Source organism: Lagopus muta, chromosome 14, assembly GCF_023343835.1.
Source record: "Lagopus muta isolate bLagMut1 chromosome 14, bLagMut1 primary, whole genome shotgun sequence".
In the NCBI taxonomy this organism is placed as follows: domain Eukaryota; kingdom Metazoa; phylum Chordata; class Aves; order Galliformes; family Phasianidae; genus Lagopus; species Lagopus muta.
The window spans coordinates 1,322,604-1,337,089 of NC_064446.1; the positions used below are offsets into that span (position 1 = coordinate 1,322,604).

At 51.8% G+C, this 14,486-nt stretch overlaps 1 pseudogene; it reads left to right on the forward strand.

Annotated features, from left to right (window-relative positions):
* Positions 1 to 6,143: 6,143 nt before the first annotated feature.
* On the forward strand, positions 6,144 to 10,093 carry LOC125700236 (protocadherin beta-15-like; annotated as a pseudogene).
* Positions 10,094 to 14,486: the final 4,393 nt, after the last annotated feature.

Consider the following 14,486-nt stretch of genomic DNA (forward strand, 5'->3'; position numbering starts at 1 on the left):
GGTGACAGAAACCAATAAAGTCTGCTGAGAAGTCTGAAAGAGTCTGAGCTTCACTCTTATGTGCATAGTTATTATGCTGTTGTAGAGATGCATTGAGGATCAGTGTTGCTCTTCAAGCCTTCTAGACCGGAAGCTGAAGGACAGCTTGAGGTCCCTGTGTTGGTGTGAAATGAGGGCAGTCATGGTGAGCAGTGTCTGGGGAAGCTCTTCTCATGCGGATCTGTTCCCTGCCACAGCGGTGCCAGCCATCAGGGTACAGTAAAAGAAGGGGACGGGTCCCCCTTCCTCTCTCTGAGGTCCTAGGGGCGAATCAGCAGCATTGGTAGGAGCATAAGGGCACAAATTGCAGGTGGTGCTGTAACTGCTGTGTGCCATGAATGAGGGGCTGCATTCCAAGTGGATGTGCTGATGCTGGCTTACAGCTGGTTTTTGTAAGACGTTTCTGTGTTGCTGATTGTCCTGTTTGTTGTGTGAATGGAGCTGACTTGCTTTGTAGTGGCTGATATGATGGTTTGTTTGGCCTTTAGGAGGAAAAGCACGTTTAGAACAGTGACTAGTGAGTTGTTGCTGAGCAGTGCTGCACAGAGCCAGGGCCATTTCTGCTTCTGATTGTGCCCTGAGAGTGAGCGTGCTGGTGGTGCACAAGAAGCTGGTAGGGGGCAGAAGGAGGCCTGCTGGCCTGAACTGGCCAGAGAGATGTTCTCTGCCATGTGACATCACACAGAAGTCTAAAAGTCGGGAGAGACCTGTCCCAAAGGGGGCATGGATCCTTCCCAAGGGGTTGGTTGGTCTTGTTCAGAATGTTCACACTCAAGAGAGGGGAAGAGAAGGTCTCTACCTCTGATGACAATGTGACAGGCCCTGTGGCTGCTGCAACTGCTGTGATAGGCCCTGCAGTTTCTTCAACCCTCCTTGCAGTGCCTGTGGTTGCTTTGAGGCCTGTGCCAGTTGCTGTGGTGGCTCCAAGCCCTGCTCCGTGCTCTGTGGCTGCTCCAGCTGCTGCCACAGGCCTGTAGTTACTGCAACCCTGCTATCTGCCCTGCTGTTGCTCCAGCTCCTCCATCACAGCCTGTGGTTGCCTCAAATCCTGCGACAGGCCCTGTAGTTTCATCAGTCCTCCAAACAGGCCATGGAGTCTCCCCAGTCCTCTAAGAGTGACAATCTGCACTGTTTCTTCAACTCCCATGAGAGCCCCTGTAGTCGCCCCATCTCTCACAGCAGGCCCTGTGTTTGGTCCAACTAACAGGCCCAGCCTTGAAGTTTCTCCTTCTTCTACAATATGTCCTGTGGTTGCTCCAACCCATTCAACACACTCTGTGGTTGCTCCCAGATGCGTGACATGCCCTATAATCGTTCCAGTTCCTGCAGGAGGCCTTGGAGTTGTTCCCACCCTCAAAACAGGCCCTGCAGTTTCTCCAGTCCCTGTGCAAGGCCTTCTGGCTGAACTGGTGAACCATCTGTGTCAGTATCAGCTGCCTCTATATGTAGGATGAGAGAATGACTGCAAATATCAACTTATTGTCATGACCCATAATGGAGGCAAAGATTGTCTTTCTCCTGACTATGCAGGAGCATTTACTGGAGTATGGAGTCCTTCATGACAAGTTGCAGAAACCACTGAATAAGAGGGTGAATGGAACCAAAGTGCAGAAGCACAGGCCATGCTGCTGGCTTTGGATATTGCCGAATGAGAAAAGTGATCAGTGCTCTCTGTGCTTAATCATGAATGGTGGAAAATACTCCTTGGGAGTGGTTAAGACCATACAAGGAGAGTTACTGGTAGCACAGAGGCAAACCCCTCATGCCTGCTGCATTGTGTAAAGGTATTGCTGCCCATGTGGAGAATGTGATTACCATAATAGGATCTCTGTGGTGCTCACGAACCTAAGACATGGAATATCATCAAAATAACCAGCAGGTGCATAAATCTGCTAGGGCTGAAGTGGTTCAGGTAGCTCTGGACTGGCAACATAGGGGTGTATTATTTATGGCTCAGTGAGCTTGTTTTTCCTTTCATACACTTCTGCACCTGAAGGTGAACAGCAACATGTCTGTTGTGCACTGAGCGCAGTCAGAGTGGGAAGTATCATTGGAAGCTCTTCTGTGCCTGGATCTGTTCCCTCCATATCGAAACCAAAGATGAGGTTACAGTAAGCAAGGTCATGGGTCAACCCTCCTCTCCCTGAGGTGCCAAGGGCCAATCAAGTGTACAAGGTGTACAAGGAGATGGATCCCAGGTGTCACTGTTATTTTGCATGGCACAAATTAAGGGCTGTATTCACAATTTTGTCTGCTTATATACTTGGTCCATGGTTGTTTCACTAGTAGTTCATGTGTTGCAGTATCAATAGTAACTTGAGAGATGGCAACTATCCCAAATGGCTAGATGGACAGATGGATTCATTGCATGCATGGGAGGAAAGAAGGAAAAGAAGGAAAAGATGGAAAACTGTCTTGATTTCTGATGCTGTTTCGATTTTCAGTTACTCTCATGCTTCCAAGCAAAAGGAATGGAAGAGGAAAGCACAACAATGTCTCTATCTCATTGAAGATGAGAGCCTGACTTTGCAGTAACAAGAAGAGGTTCCCATAGCTGGTAATGCTGGAGAACTACTCTATCCTAATTATTCAAACAGAGTTAATGAGGTTGCAGTGAGCAGACTGCAAAAAATCAAGAGAATTCATATCCCTTGGAGGGATACTGAAGGGATTGGAAGCACAGGCAGTGTTCTCTTCCCTCAAGGCTGTTCTAAATGAGAGAGGAAGAGAACATTGAGGAAGGCAGCACATCTGAAAGCCCATCTGAAGTTCCTGTATCCCAATGCATGCATCATGGGAAATAAGCCAGAGCTGGAAACCACAACATGGAAAAGTAGAAAAATATTGTGCATATGTTCTCATGGAAATGTGGTGAGAAGCTTCACACAACTGGAATACTGCGATGAAGAGATACATGCTGTTTACAAGAGTTATGCAGGGAAGGATGGGTGAGGGTGTTGCCTTCTCAGAAGGCTCGGGAAACAACAGACCCACGAGCCTCGTGTCTGTGCTGGGGAAGATTGAGCCACAGATTCTTCTGGAAGCCATGTTAAGACACATGCAAGAAAAGGAGGGGATCCAACACAGCCAGTGTTTCTTCAGTGAGGGCAGATCCTGTCTGATCCACCTGGTGTACTTCTATGGTGCAGGAACAGCATCACTAGACAAATGAAACGTAAGTGGTGTTATCGACATGGACCTGTGCAAGGACTTTGACACTGTCCCACACAACATCTTTATCTGTAAGCTAAAGAGAGATGTGTATGAGTGGTGGACTGTTCAGTGGAGAAGGTTGAATGCTTACAGACATAGGATTGTTGTCAAGAGCTCCATGTCAGGTGGAGGCCAGTGACAAGTGGTGTCCCCTGGGGTCTGTGCTGGAACCAGTGCTCCTCAAAATCCTTGTCAGTGGATCTAGACAGTGGGATGAAATGCACCCTCAGCAAGATAGCTGGTAACATTTATTTCAGTGGTGCAGTTGATACAATAGAAGGAAGGGTTGCCTTCCAAAGGGACCTGGACAAGCTTGAAAAGTGAGCCCATGTGAGTTGAATGAGGTTCCACAAACAGAAGTGGCTTGAAGTTGGGCTCAGGTCATTCCATGAGCTGACAGAGTACTGCCACGTGGAGAAGGACTTGGAGTTTCAGGTGGACAAAAAGTTTGACGTGAGCCATAAGCCCAGATGGCAACCTGTATCCTGGGCTCCATCAGAAGAGCAGTGGCCTGCAGGGTGAGAGAAGTGATTGTCCCACTCCCTTCTGCCTTCTTCAGGAACCACCTGCAGTGCTGTGGAACAATTGAAGCAGAATTGAGGGGAGGTTGTGAAGGTGATTACAAGGCTGAAGCACCTCCTGTATGAAGAAACACTGAGGTGGACTGGCTTGTTCAGCCTGGAGGAGGACTGGGGGGAGACCTCACGGTGGCCTTCCCATACTCGAAGGGAGCTTATCAACAGAGATAGACTGAGTTTTTCCCTTCCCTGTCCTGCCCTGCTATCTCCTTCTCTTCTTCGCTATACCTTTCTAGTCATCCTTTCAGGTATTCCTAAACCTCTCTATCTCCAAATTGTGGAAGTAGTTTACAGCTGTTTGAGTTCTTTGTGCACAACTGGGGAGAATTTTCTGTTTTGTGTGTTAGCTTGCTTCTGAGGTGACACACTTGAGCGGAGGTGCAAGAGAGGAAATCCTTGTCAACGCAGAAAAGAGAAATGAATTTCACACAGGAAAGCATTACAGACATTGTTGTTTTAAGTGAGGTGTGATACACAATGTGATGAAAACAATATCAGGATTCTGTCCTAGAGAATCATCTTCCTAGTGTGATAGCAAGATAGAGTGATGGTGAGTCATTTGCTTACAACACCTTTCCCTGTAAGCTGTGTGGCACCAGTTCAGTCATTCAATGCTGGTATGTGTCTGGTCTGGTCAACAAGTTATTCACCATCTGGCAATTAAAAAGTAGAGAAAATGAGGAAAATGTGATCGTGCACTGAATGGAAACAACACATTTAAACATATTCCACAGTGCACGGAGGAAAAGAGTTCATGAGCACCAACATGGAGTGAATGCAGCAAGACAAGAGGAGGACATGAAGATAATCAGAAATGGATGAAGGAAGAGTAAGTGATGTCATCCAGTTGGACTTGTGCAAGGCTTTTGATATGGTCCCACACAACCTCCTTATCTCAAAGTTGGAGAGGTGTGGATCTGAAGGATGAGCTGTTCAGTGGATAAGGAATTGAATTGGTTGGATGGTCACAGCCAGGTGGAAACTGGTGAAGAGTGGTGTCCCCCTGGGGTCTGTCCTGGGACTAATGCTCTCCAACATCTCAATCAATGAATTGAGACAGTGGGATCAGATGCACCATCAGCAAGTCTGCAGATGACACTTAGCTGAGAGGTACACTTCATGCACGAGATGGTAGGGATGGATTCAAAGGACCTGGACAAACTTGGGAAGTGAGTCCACATGAATCAAATGAGGTTCAACATGTCCATGAGGTGGACTTGGACTTTGGTCAGGTTCTTCCGAGTATGATTACAGTCTGGGAGAACAAACTGAGAGCAGCCCTGTGGAGACTCCGAGTTTCAGGTGCACCAAGATCATGACATGAGCCATAACTGTGTGTCTGCCACCTATATGACCAACTGTATTGTGGGCTCCAAGAGAAGAGACATGGCAAGCAGGGTGAGGGAGGTGCTTGTCCCCTTCTGCTTTGTACTCATGAGGATCCACCAGAATACTGTGTCCTGGTTTGTGCCCACCAGCAGTGACATGGAGTGAATGGAGCAAGACAAGAGAACATAAGAATGTTGAAGCAGCTCTGCTATGAAGAAATGCTGAGGCAGACTGGCTTGTTCAGCCTAGAGAAGAGTCACATTGTGCCTTTCCAATACTTACATGAACTTACAAACAAGAGCGTGATTGACTCTTCACATTCCTTCCCTTCTGCACATATCTGTGAGACTGGGGGTCCCAGCTGCTGTTAAAAGGACCACAGTGGAGTTTACAATGCATAAACATGAACACAGCTGAGTGCTAACTCTGAGTGCTGAGGCACTTCCCATGTGGGCACTATTTCTCATGTTGCAGAGGGATGCTCCCCTTGGCATCAGCCACACTCTATCAAACAGGAAAGCATTAGAGCCCTAGCAGCTTTGGGTGAGTTGTGATACACAGTGTGAAGAAAACAATATCAGCATTCTGTGCTACAGCAGAAATATCATTCCAGTGTGATGGCAAGATGGGGTGATGGTGAATCACTTGCCTGAAACATCTTTCCCTGTAAGAAGTCCCGCACCAGTTCAATCATTCAATGTTCCTAAGTGTCCAAACCACCTCCCTTCCCAACAAGCTGGTAAAGAAGAAGAGAAAATAAAGAAAATGTGACAGTACACTGAAATGAGATGATATAACATTCTGTAAATTCCACACAGCAGGGAGCAAAAGCTTTCGCAGTGGAGACACAGGAAGTTCTACCAAGATGTCAAACGCGGTGGTTATTTAACAGAGCGCCTTTCGGATCGAATTTGGAGGAGGAGAAGAGATTCGAACCTCCAATTCCTTCAGCATCGGCAGCGCCGGTGGGAAGCAATTCGGCGTCGCGCCGCTGGGTGGGGATGTTGTCCACGGAGCGGCAGGTCCCTGTGGCCGCAGCGCGCTTTCAGGCGCAGGCGCGCAGAAGAGCCGTGCGAGCCGCTCGGGAAGGGCGGCGGGGCACGGAGCCGGGCGCTCGGGGGCTTGGGGGCCGAGCTGCTGTGAAAGTGCGGCGGCTTGGGGTCGGCGAGCGGCAGCGCGGCGCGTCGGGGCCGGCGAGCAAGGCGGCGAGGCATGGAGGGCGCCGGGAAAGGCCGGCCGTGGCGGAGAGGGACGGCGAGCGGGAGCCGGAGCGGGGGCGGCGGCCAGAGGCGAGTGGTGCTGTGGCTCGTGTGCGTTTGCGTGTGGGAGAGCGGGGCCGAAACGCTGCGCTATTCCGTGTGGGAGGAAATGGCGAGGGACTCGTGGGTGGGCAACGTCGCCCGGGACCTGGGGCTTTCTCCGAGCCAGCTGGCGGCTCGCAAGGCGCGCGTGGTGTCCGAGGGGAGCGAGCAGCATTTCCGCCTCGATCCGCACAGCGGCGTCCTGACGGTCACGGAGACGCTGGACCGAGAGCGGATCTGTCCGCACAGCGAGAGCTGCGCGCTCTTCTTTAAGCTGTTCTTTGAGAACCCGGTGCAGCTGATCCGCGGGGAGGTGGAGCTTCGCGACGTGAACGACAACTCCCCCGTGTTCCCGCAGAAGGAGGTGGTTCTGGAGATACCCGAAACGGCATCTCTTGGGTCTCGTTTCCCATTAGAAGCACCGCAGGATATGGACGTGGGCATTAACGGTTTGCAGAATTACAGTCTATCCCCGAACTCGCATTTCTCTCTCGCTCTCGAAAAAGGAGAAGATGGAGACAGATACGCGGAGCTCGTCCTTGAGAGACCATTGGATCGCGAGGAGCAGCGGGAGCTGCATTTGGTGCTCACGGCCACGGACGGGGGCTCGCCGCCCAGGTCGGGCACGGCTGAGGTGCGGGTGGTGGTGCTGGATGCCAACGACAACATGCCGGTGTTCTCGCGGGAGGTGTACGAGGTGCGCGTGGCCGAGAACAGCCCCCCGGGGCAGCTGGTGGTGCGGGTGTCGGCCGCCGATCCCGACGAAGGAACCAACGGCAAATTGCGGTACGAATTCACCTCGGAGAAGTCCAACCAGTTTTTTGATTTGGACGCTGATACAGGGGAGATGCGGGTGTCGAGAAATCTGGATTTTGAAGAAGCAAATACTCACAAGCTGGTGGTGAGAGCCACGGACGGCGGCGGTCTGTCTGCGCACTGCAAAGTGCACGTGGAGGTGCTGGACGAGAACGACAACGCGCCGGAGATCGAGCTGAGCTCGGTGAGCGCGTCCATCCCCGAGGACGCCCCGCCGCGCACCGTGGTGGCCCTGCTGAGCGTGCGGGACCGCGACTCCGGCGACAACGGGCGGACGGAGTGCGCCGTCGAGGGCGACGTGCCGTTCAGCCTGACGGCCGCGTTCGCCGACCACTACGAGCTGCGCACCAGCGCGGCCCTGGACAGGGAGACGGCGGCCGAGTACAACGTGAGCATCGTGGCGACGGACCGGGGCCGGGCGCGGCTGAGCGCTCGCGAGAGCGTGCGGGTGCGGGTCGGCGACGTGAACGACAACGCGCCTCGCTTCACGCAGGCGGCGTACAGCATGTGGGTGAGCGAGAACGAGGCGGGCGCGGTGCGGATCGGCAGCGTGAAGGCGACGGACGCGGACGCGGGCGCGAACGGGCGCGTGAGGTACGCGCTGGTGCGGGAGGAGGGCGAGGAGCGGCCCGCCGTGTCGGTGGACGCCGAGAGCGGGGCCGTGTCCGTGGTGCGGCCGCTGGACTACGAGCAGGTGCGCGCCGTGGAGGTGACGGTGGTCGCCGCCGACGGGGGCTCGCCGCCGCGGAGCGCCACGGCGCTGGTGCGGGTGCTGGTGCGGGACGAGAACGACAACGCGCCCGTGGTGCTGCACCCGCCGGCCGACGGCGGCGCGGCGCTGGGCGAGCTGGTGCCGCGGCGGGCGCGGGCGGGCTACCTGGTGGCCAAGGTGGTGGCGGTGGACGCGGACGCGGGGCAGAACGCGTGGCTGTGCTACGAGCTGGCCAAGGCGACGGAGCCGGGGCTGTTCCGCGTGGGGCTGCACAGCGGCGAGGTGCGCACGGCGCGGGCCGTGGGCGAGCGCGACGCGGCCCGGCACAGGCTGGTGGTGCTGGTGCGGGACCGCGGGCGGCCGCCGCGCTCCGCCAGCGCCACGCTGGCCGTCGCCCTGGCCGACGGCTTCTCCGAAGGCCGCCTGCGGGCGAGCGAAGAGGCGCCGGCCGCCGAGCCCGACGGCCGCCTCACCCTGTACCTCAGCGTCTGCTTGGCCTGCGTGTCCGCGCTCTTCGTGGCCGGCGCGGCGGCCGCCGTGGCCGCCCATGTGCGGCGGGCCCGGCGGGGCGAGCCGGGGACCTTGCCCGCCTTCCCGCGCTCCGCCGCCGACAGCGGCGCCGGCTCCCTGCCCCGCAGCTACGTCTACGACGTCCGCCTCGCCGCCGGCACCGTCGACAGCGAGTTCCGCTTCCTCGGGCCGCTCTTGCCCTGCTTCCCCGCCGGGCTGCCGCACGGCGCGGCCGAGCGGCGGAGCTCGCTGTGCTCGGCCGGCCTCGGCCAAGAAGAAGGCGACTGGGCCGTGCAGGTGAGGGAGCGGAGCCCCGCGCGGGGGCCGAGGGGGAGCGCGGGGGCAGCTCGGTGCGGGGCGCGGAGGGAGGCGGGGACGGAGGCTGCGAGGGAGGGTTCGGCCCCGAGTGCGGCTGTGCGACGGCGGGGAGCTGCGGCGAGGCCGTGGCGGTGATGGGTGGCGTCGCCTTTGGCTTTAAAGCATGATATTTGATCATGTGGGAACCGTTAGTTATCTGCTCCCCTCTTCCTGACCCAAAAAGAGATTTCCAGTTATGCTTTTTTGAGGTCGATATACAGGGCTTAATAGGGCTATTGGGTTTGTTACAGGGTTTTAATGTTGTCTTTTCCGGGTCAGCGAGCTGTGTCCCCGCCCTCCTGTTTCTTTGCCTCTGGGCAGGGAAGAGTGGTCTCCCATTCACATCGGTTCAGATGAGCCTTCCCAGCTTCTCGCTGACACCTGCTTGTCGTTAACGGCCCCATGTCAGCCCTGCACTGTGTTCTTTGCAGGGCCGAGCTCCCATCTCTGAAGGCACGGGTGCCAGGGCAGCAGAGGAGAATGCCAGTTTGGATCAAAGCCCCTGGCTCAGCCATCAGTAAGGGAGGAGAAGGAGAAGCATCTCGGTCCTCGTGGGCTGATCTCTTCCAATTGAAATGAAGGAGGCACCAACATTCTACCAAAAATCACCGGGGAAGCAGAGATGTGCTGTGTGAGAAGTCAAGGACAATCTCCTCTGATGCAGTACTTTATTCATGATTTCATGTTCAAATTTTTGTTACGTTTGGAGGTGGATGCATGCTGGGAACACTGGGATGTGATATCAGATTGTGATAGTGCTATTGCTGCTAAGCATTAAGTGAAAAATTTGAAGTAGGAATCCAGTCTTCATGGAACCATTTTCATTCAGCAGGTTTTATGCATTCTTTTTTTGTTGTCACATTGGCTCAACAGTACTGTAATCTGTTAATTACCACTCTGTGTAGCTGTTAATCCAATCTGAATGTTGTCAGCAAAGATATTCCTTAATAGCCCTGAAAAGCTGGCTGGCATAGTGGTGGCTGCCATTTGCACACTGCACATTCAACCAGGAGTTCCCTGGTTCTGTATGCTATACAGGGTGCTCTTTGAGCACTGTAATTGTTTTGGGTTTGTTTTGGTTCTTTTCCCAGAGTAAAGTCAAAATGAATGATTCTGGAACATTTTGGGATTATGGAATATTAGATAATAGAAGATTCAAAGCAATGTGGAATTTCTCTTTGCTCATGTATTTCCTGGAGTTTAATTTTTGGTGACAGAAACCAATAAAGTCTGCTGAGAGGTCTGAAAGAGTCTGAGCTTCACTCTTGTGTACAAAGTTATTATTCTGTTGTAGAGATGCATTGAGGATCAGTGTTGCTCTTCAAGCCTTCTACACCGGAAGCTGAAGGACAGCTTCAGGTCCCTGTGTCCGTGTGAAATGAGGGCAGTCATGGTGAGCAGTGTCTGGGGAAGCTCTTCTCATGCGGATCTGTTCCCTGCCACAGCGGTGCCAGCCATCAGGGTACAGTAAAAGAAGGGGACGGGTCCCCCTTCCTCTCTCTGAGGTCGTAGGGGCGAATCAGCAGCACTGGTAGGAGCATAAGGGCACAAATGGCAGGTGGTGCTGTAACTGCTGTGTGCCATGAATGAGGAGCTGCATTCCAACTGGATGTGCTGACGCTGGCTTACAGCTGGTTTTTGTAAGACGTTTCTGTGTTGCTGATTGTCCTGTTTGTTGTGTGAATGGAGCTGACTTGCTTTGTAGTGGCTGATATGATGGTTTGTTTGGCCTTTAGGAGGAAAAGCACGTTTAGAACAGTGACTAGTGAGTTGTTGCTGAGCAGTGCTGCACAGAGCCAGGGCCATTTCTGCTTCTGATTGTGCCCAGAGAGTGAGCGTGCTGGTGGTGCACAAGAAGCTGGTAGGGGGCAGAAGGAGGCCTGCTGGCCTGAACTGGCCAGAGAGATGTTCTCTGCCATGTGACATCACACAGAACTCTAAAAGTGGGGAGATGTCAGGGTTGGGGGCCAGCAACTGCTTGTGAACCTGGTGGGCATTGGTCAGCAGCTGGTGGTGCATTGATTCTTTATTCTTTGTATCTCCAGGTGGTTCTGCATCTCTGCTTTTGCCTGCCTCTGTGTCTCTTATCTCTATCTCAGTGTATCTATGAGTACATCTACGTGGTTCTCAGTATCTCTACCTCTGCCTGTACTTCTATCTCCATTCCTCCTGCTCTACATCTTTTTGGTTTTTTTTTCCAGTGTTCTATTTTGATTTTTGTATTCTGACTCTCTCCCCCATCCTGCTGGAAGAGGGTGGTGAATAATGAACGTGTGGTGCTGAACTGCTGTCAGGTTATACTACGACACTGTTTTTGGTGTCCAAAACGTGGCTTGAAAGGCTGAGATAACACAGGTCTTATCCAAGTGTTCTGAGAACAGAATTGCAGAATTCTTATATGTGTGTTCTTAGTTTATTAGCTTGTGGGCACCATGTTAGCTTTTCAGTTATTTTTTGGAAGTCTTTTGGAGAGTTTTCTAGAAGTGATTACATTTCACACCTTGGTTGCTATTCCTGTTCCCTGTTGTGCTGTTTACCATCTTAGGGGGCTGGAAGAAGATGATGATGATTTTGCTGTTACATGTAACCTCAAGTTCTGATGTGTTGAAGTTACTGCTCAGGAGACTCAGCTGGTGTTTGTACTGCACACTGTCATCATCTTCGTACATAGGGAACCATCTCTCAGACACTATGAAGAATTACACATTTTCCTTTGTGTCTTTAGAGAGCCAGAGTGCGGGAGTGTGAACAGGCTATGTTTTCCTCCATGTCCTCTCTCTTTTTTCTCCTTCACCTACCTGTTATCTTTTGGCCAAATTACAAAGGCTCTTGAGAGTGTTAAATGTCCTTGGGATGTTCAAACCAGCACGATACTACTGCAGCATCTCCTGAATCTGTTTCTGGTTTTGTCTATGTTTAACCAGCTCCTTATTGATACAACACAGAGATGTACCCTGACACAGTGCTTTGTGAGTGTCAGGCTGTGTGGAAGGATACCAGCTGGTCCCCAGAAAATTGGGCACTGTCGGTGCTCTGGAGCTCCACACCAAACAAGTGCAGGATCCGGACGAATTGGCAAACAGTTTGCAGCAGATACGCCATCACTCTGTCAACTGTAGAGAGACAGCAATCAGTACTGGGGCTTGGCCTATGCCTACTGCCCCCTCATCAGTGCTAATCAGGCAATGCAGAGGCAAATCCCTCAAGTCTGCTGCATTGTGAAAACTTATTGCTACCCACGTGGAGAACGTGATTACAGAAGTACATTCTGTAAGATGCTCACATTTTCAAGAGTCAAACCACTGAACAACATCGAAACAACCAGCAGGTGGATAAAGCTGCTAGGATTAAAGTGGTTCTTATAGCTCTGGACAGGTGACATACAGGTGTGTTATTTACAGCCCAAAGTGCCGGATTTTCCTTTCACACCCTTTTACAACCAAAGGTGAACAGCAAAGTGTCATTTGTGAACAGAGGGCAGTCAGAGTGGGAAGTGTCTTTAGAAGCTCTTCTTTGCCTGGATGTGTTCCTGGCTATACAGGCACCACAGGTGAGGTTACCATAAGGAAGGTTATGGGTCCTCTTCTCTGCCTGGGATGCTAAAGGCAATCTGGAGTATAAACAAATGGATCCCAGGTGTCACTGTCAGTGTTACATGACAGGAATGAGGATGCATCAATGGAAAAATAAGGTGATGACAGTGCCTTCTTCGAGGATAGAAACACAATGGAGCAATAGCAGCTAAAAATAAAAATAAAAATAAAGGAACAAAAATTTGCTCATCCTTCCAGTGACTGGTGATGAATCAAAAGGAGTGCAATCTGTATTCCAAGAGATGTCACTCCCCAATCTGTGAACCCTGAAATGAGGGTGAGGACGTTTGGATCCAGCCAGGCTCCAGTGCTTCCAGGTGCATTGCTTGCAGCTGAGCTCCCTGAATTGGCCACACCTTCTCACCTGGTGCTCAACCATTGGTTCAGGATGTGACCTGGCTGATCCTCTTCAAGCTCTATTCCCCATTTTGTCTACTGAAGCACTTGGCCCATGGTTGTTATTAGTAGAAGTTTCTGGGTTGCTAGTAAGAATGGTAACTTGAGAGGTGCTAACAATACCTTATGGATGGCTGGATGGTTGGAAGGAAGGGAAAGATAAAAAACTGAGTTGGACTCTGATGCTACTTAGTCTGTCGAGCTTTTAAGCCAAATTAATGGAAGAGGAAAGCACAACAATGGCTGAATCTGAGTGAAGTTGTGGGTCTGACTTTGCAAACAAGAAGCTCCCATACCTGGTAAAGCTGAGGAACTACTCTATTCTGCTCTTTCAAATAGGATTAATGAGGTTTCAGTGAGCTGACTACAAATAATCAAGAGAACTCATATCCCTTGGGAGGATGCTGAAGGGATTGGGATCACAGGCAGTGTTCTCTTCCCTCAAGGCTGTTCTAAAAGAGAGACGGAGGAACATTGAGGAAGGCAGCACATCTGAAAGCCCATCTGAAGATCCTGTATCCCAATGCATGCATCATGGGAAATAAGCCAGAGCTGGAAACCACAGCATTGAAAATTACAACAAATCAACCTATTTGTTCTCATGGAAATGGGGTGAGAAGATTCACACAACAAGAAAACTACATTTAAGAGCCACAAGCTGTTTACAAGAGTTAGACAGAAAAGGATGGTCAAGGGTCTTAGCCATTAGGAAGAGCTGGGAAACTCCAGACCCAGGAGCCTCATGTCTGTGCCGGGGAAGATCAGGGAACACATCCTCTCAGAAGCCATGTTAAGACAAGAAAAGAAGGTGATCTGACACAGCCAGCGTTGCTTCAACAAGGGCAGATCCTGTCTGTGCAATCTGGTGTCCTTCTATGGTGGAGTAACAGCAGCATTGGACAAATGAAGAGTGAGTGCTGTCATGCAGTTGGACTTGCGCAGGGCTTTTGACATGGTCCCACACAACCTCCTTACGGGAGAGTTGGAGAGTTATGGATCTGAAGGCTGGGCTGTTCAGTGCATACGGAATTGGTTGGATGCTCACAGCGATAGAATCGCAAAGGAGGTATGAAGATGATCAGAAAATCAGAGCACCTCCGCTATGAAGGAAAACTGAGGCAGACTGATTGTTCAGCCTAGAGGAAGATCACATTGTGGTTTCCAGTACATGAATGAGCTTACAAACAGGAGGGAGATTGTCTTTTTAATCCCTTCCCTTCTGCTGATACCTGTGAAACCGGGGGTCCCAACTGCTGTTAAAAGGACCACAGTGGGATTCACAAATGATCAACATGAACACAGCTGAGCGCTAACTCTGAGTGCTCAGGTATTTCCCATGTGGGCGCTGTTTGCCTGGTTGCAGAGGGATGCTCCCCTTGGCACCACTCTTCTGGGAGCTCACAGCAGAGGCTTCACAAAGCAGCAGTGTAATGGTAGAAGCCATGGAACTCTGACCCAATGCTGTAGAGAGAGCCCCAGAAAACAGGAGCATCTCTGCTTGTCTCAAGCCACCTGACACCTGACAGAGGACCAGATGCTGCTGCTGCCTGAATCTCCCAGGGCTCTGAGGCACATCTGAGTACCAAGACAAGACCGAGCCCAAGCACAAGGCAGAAAGCATGTGAACGTGGTCAAAGCTCAG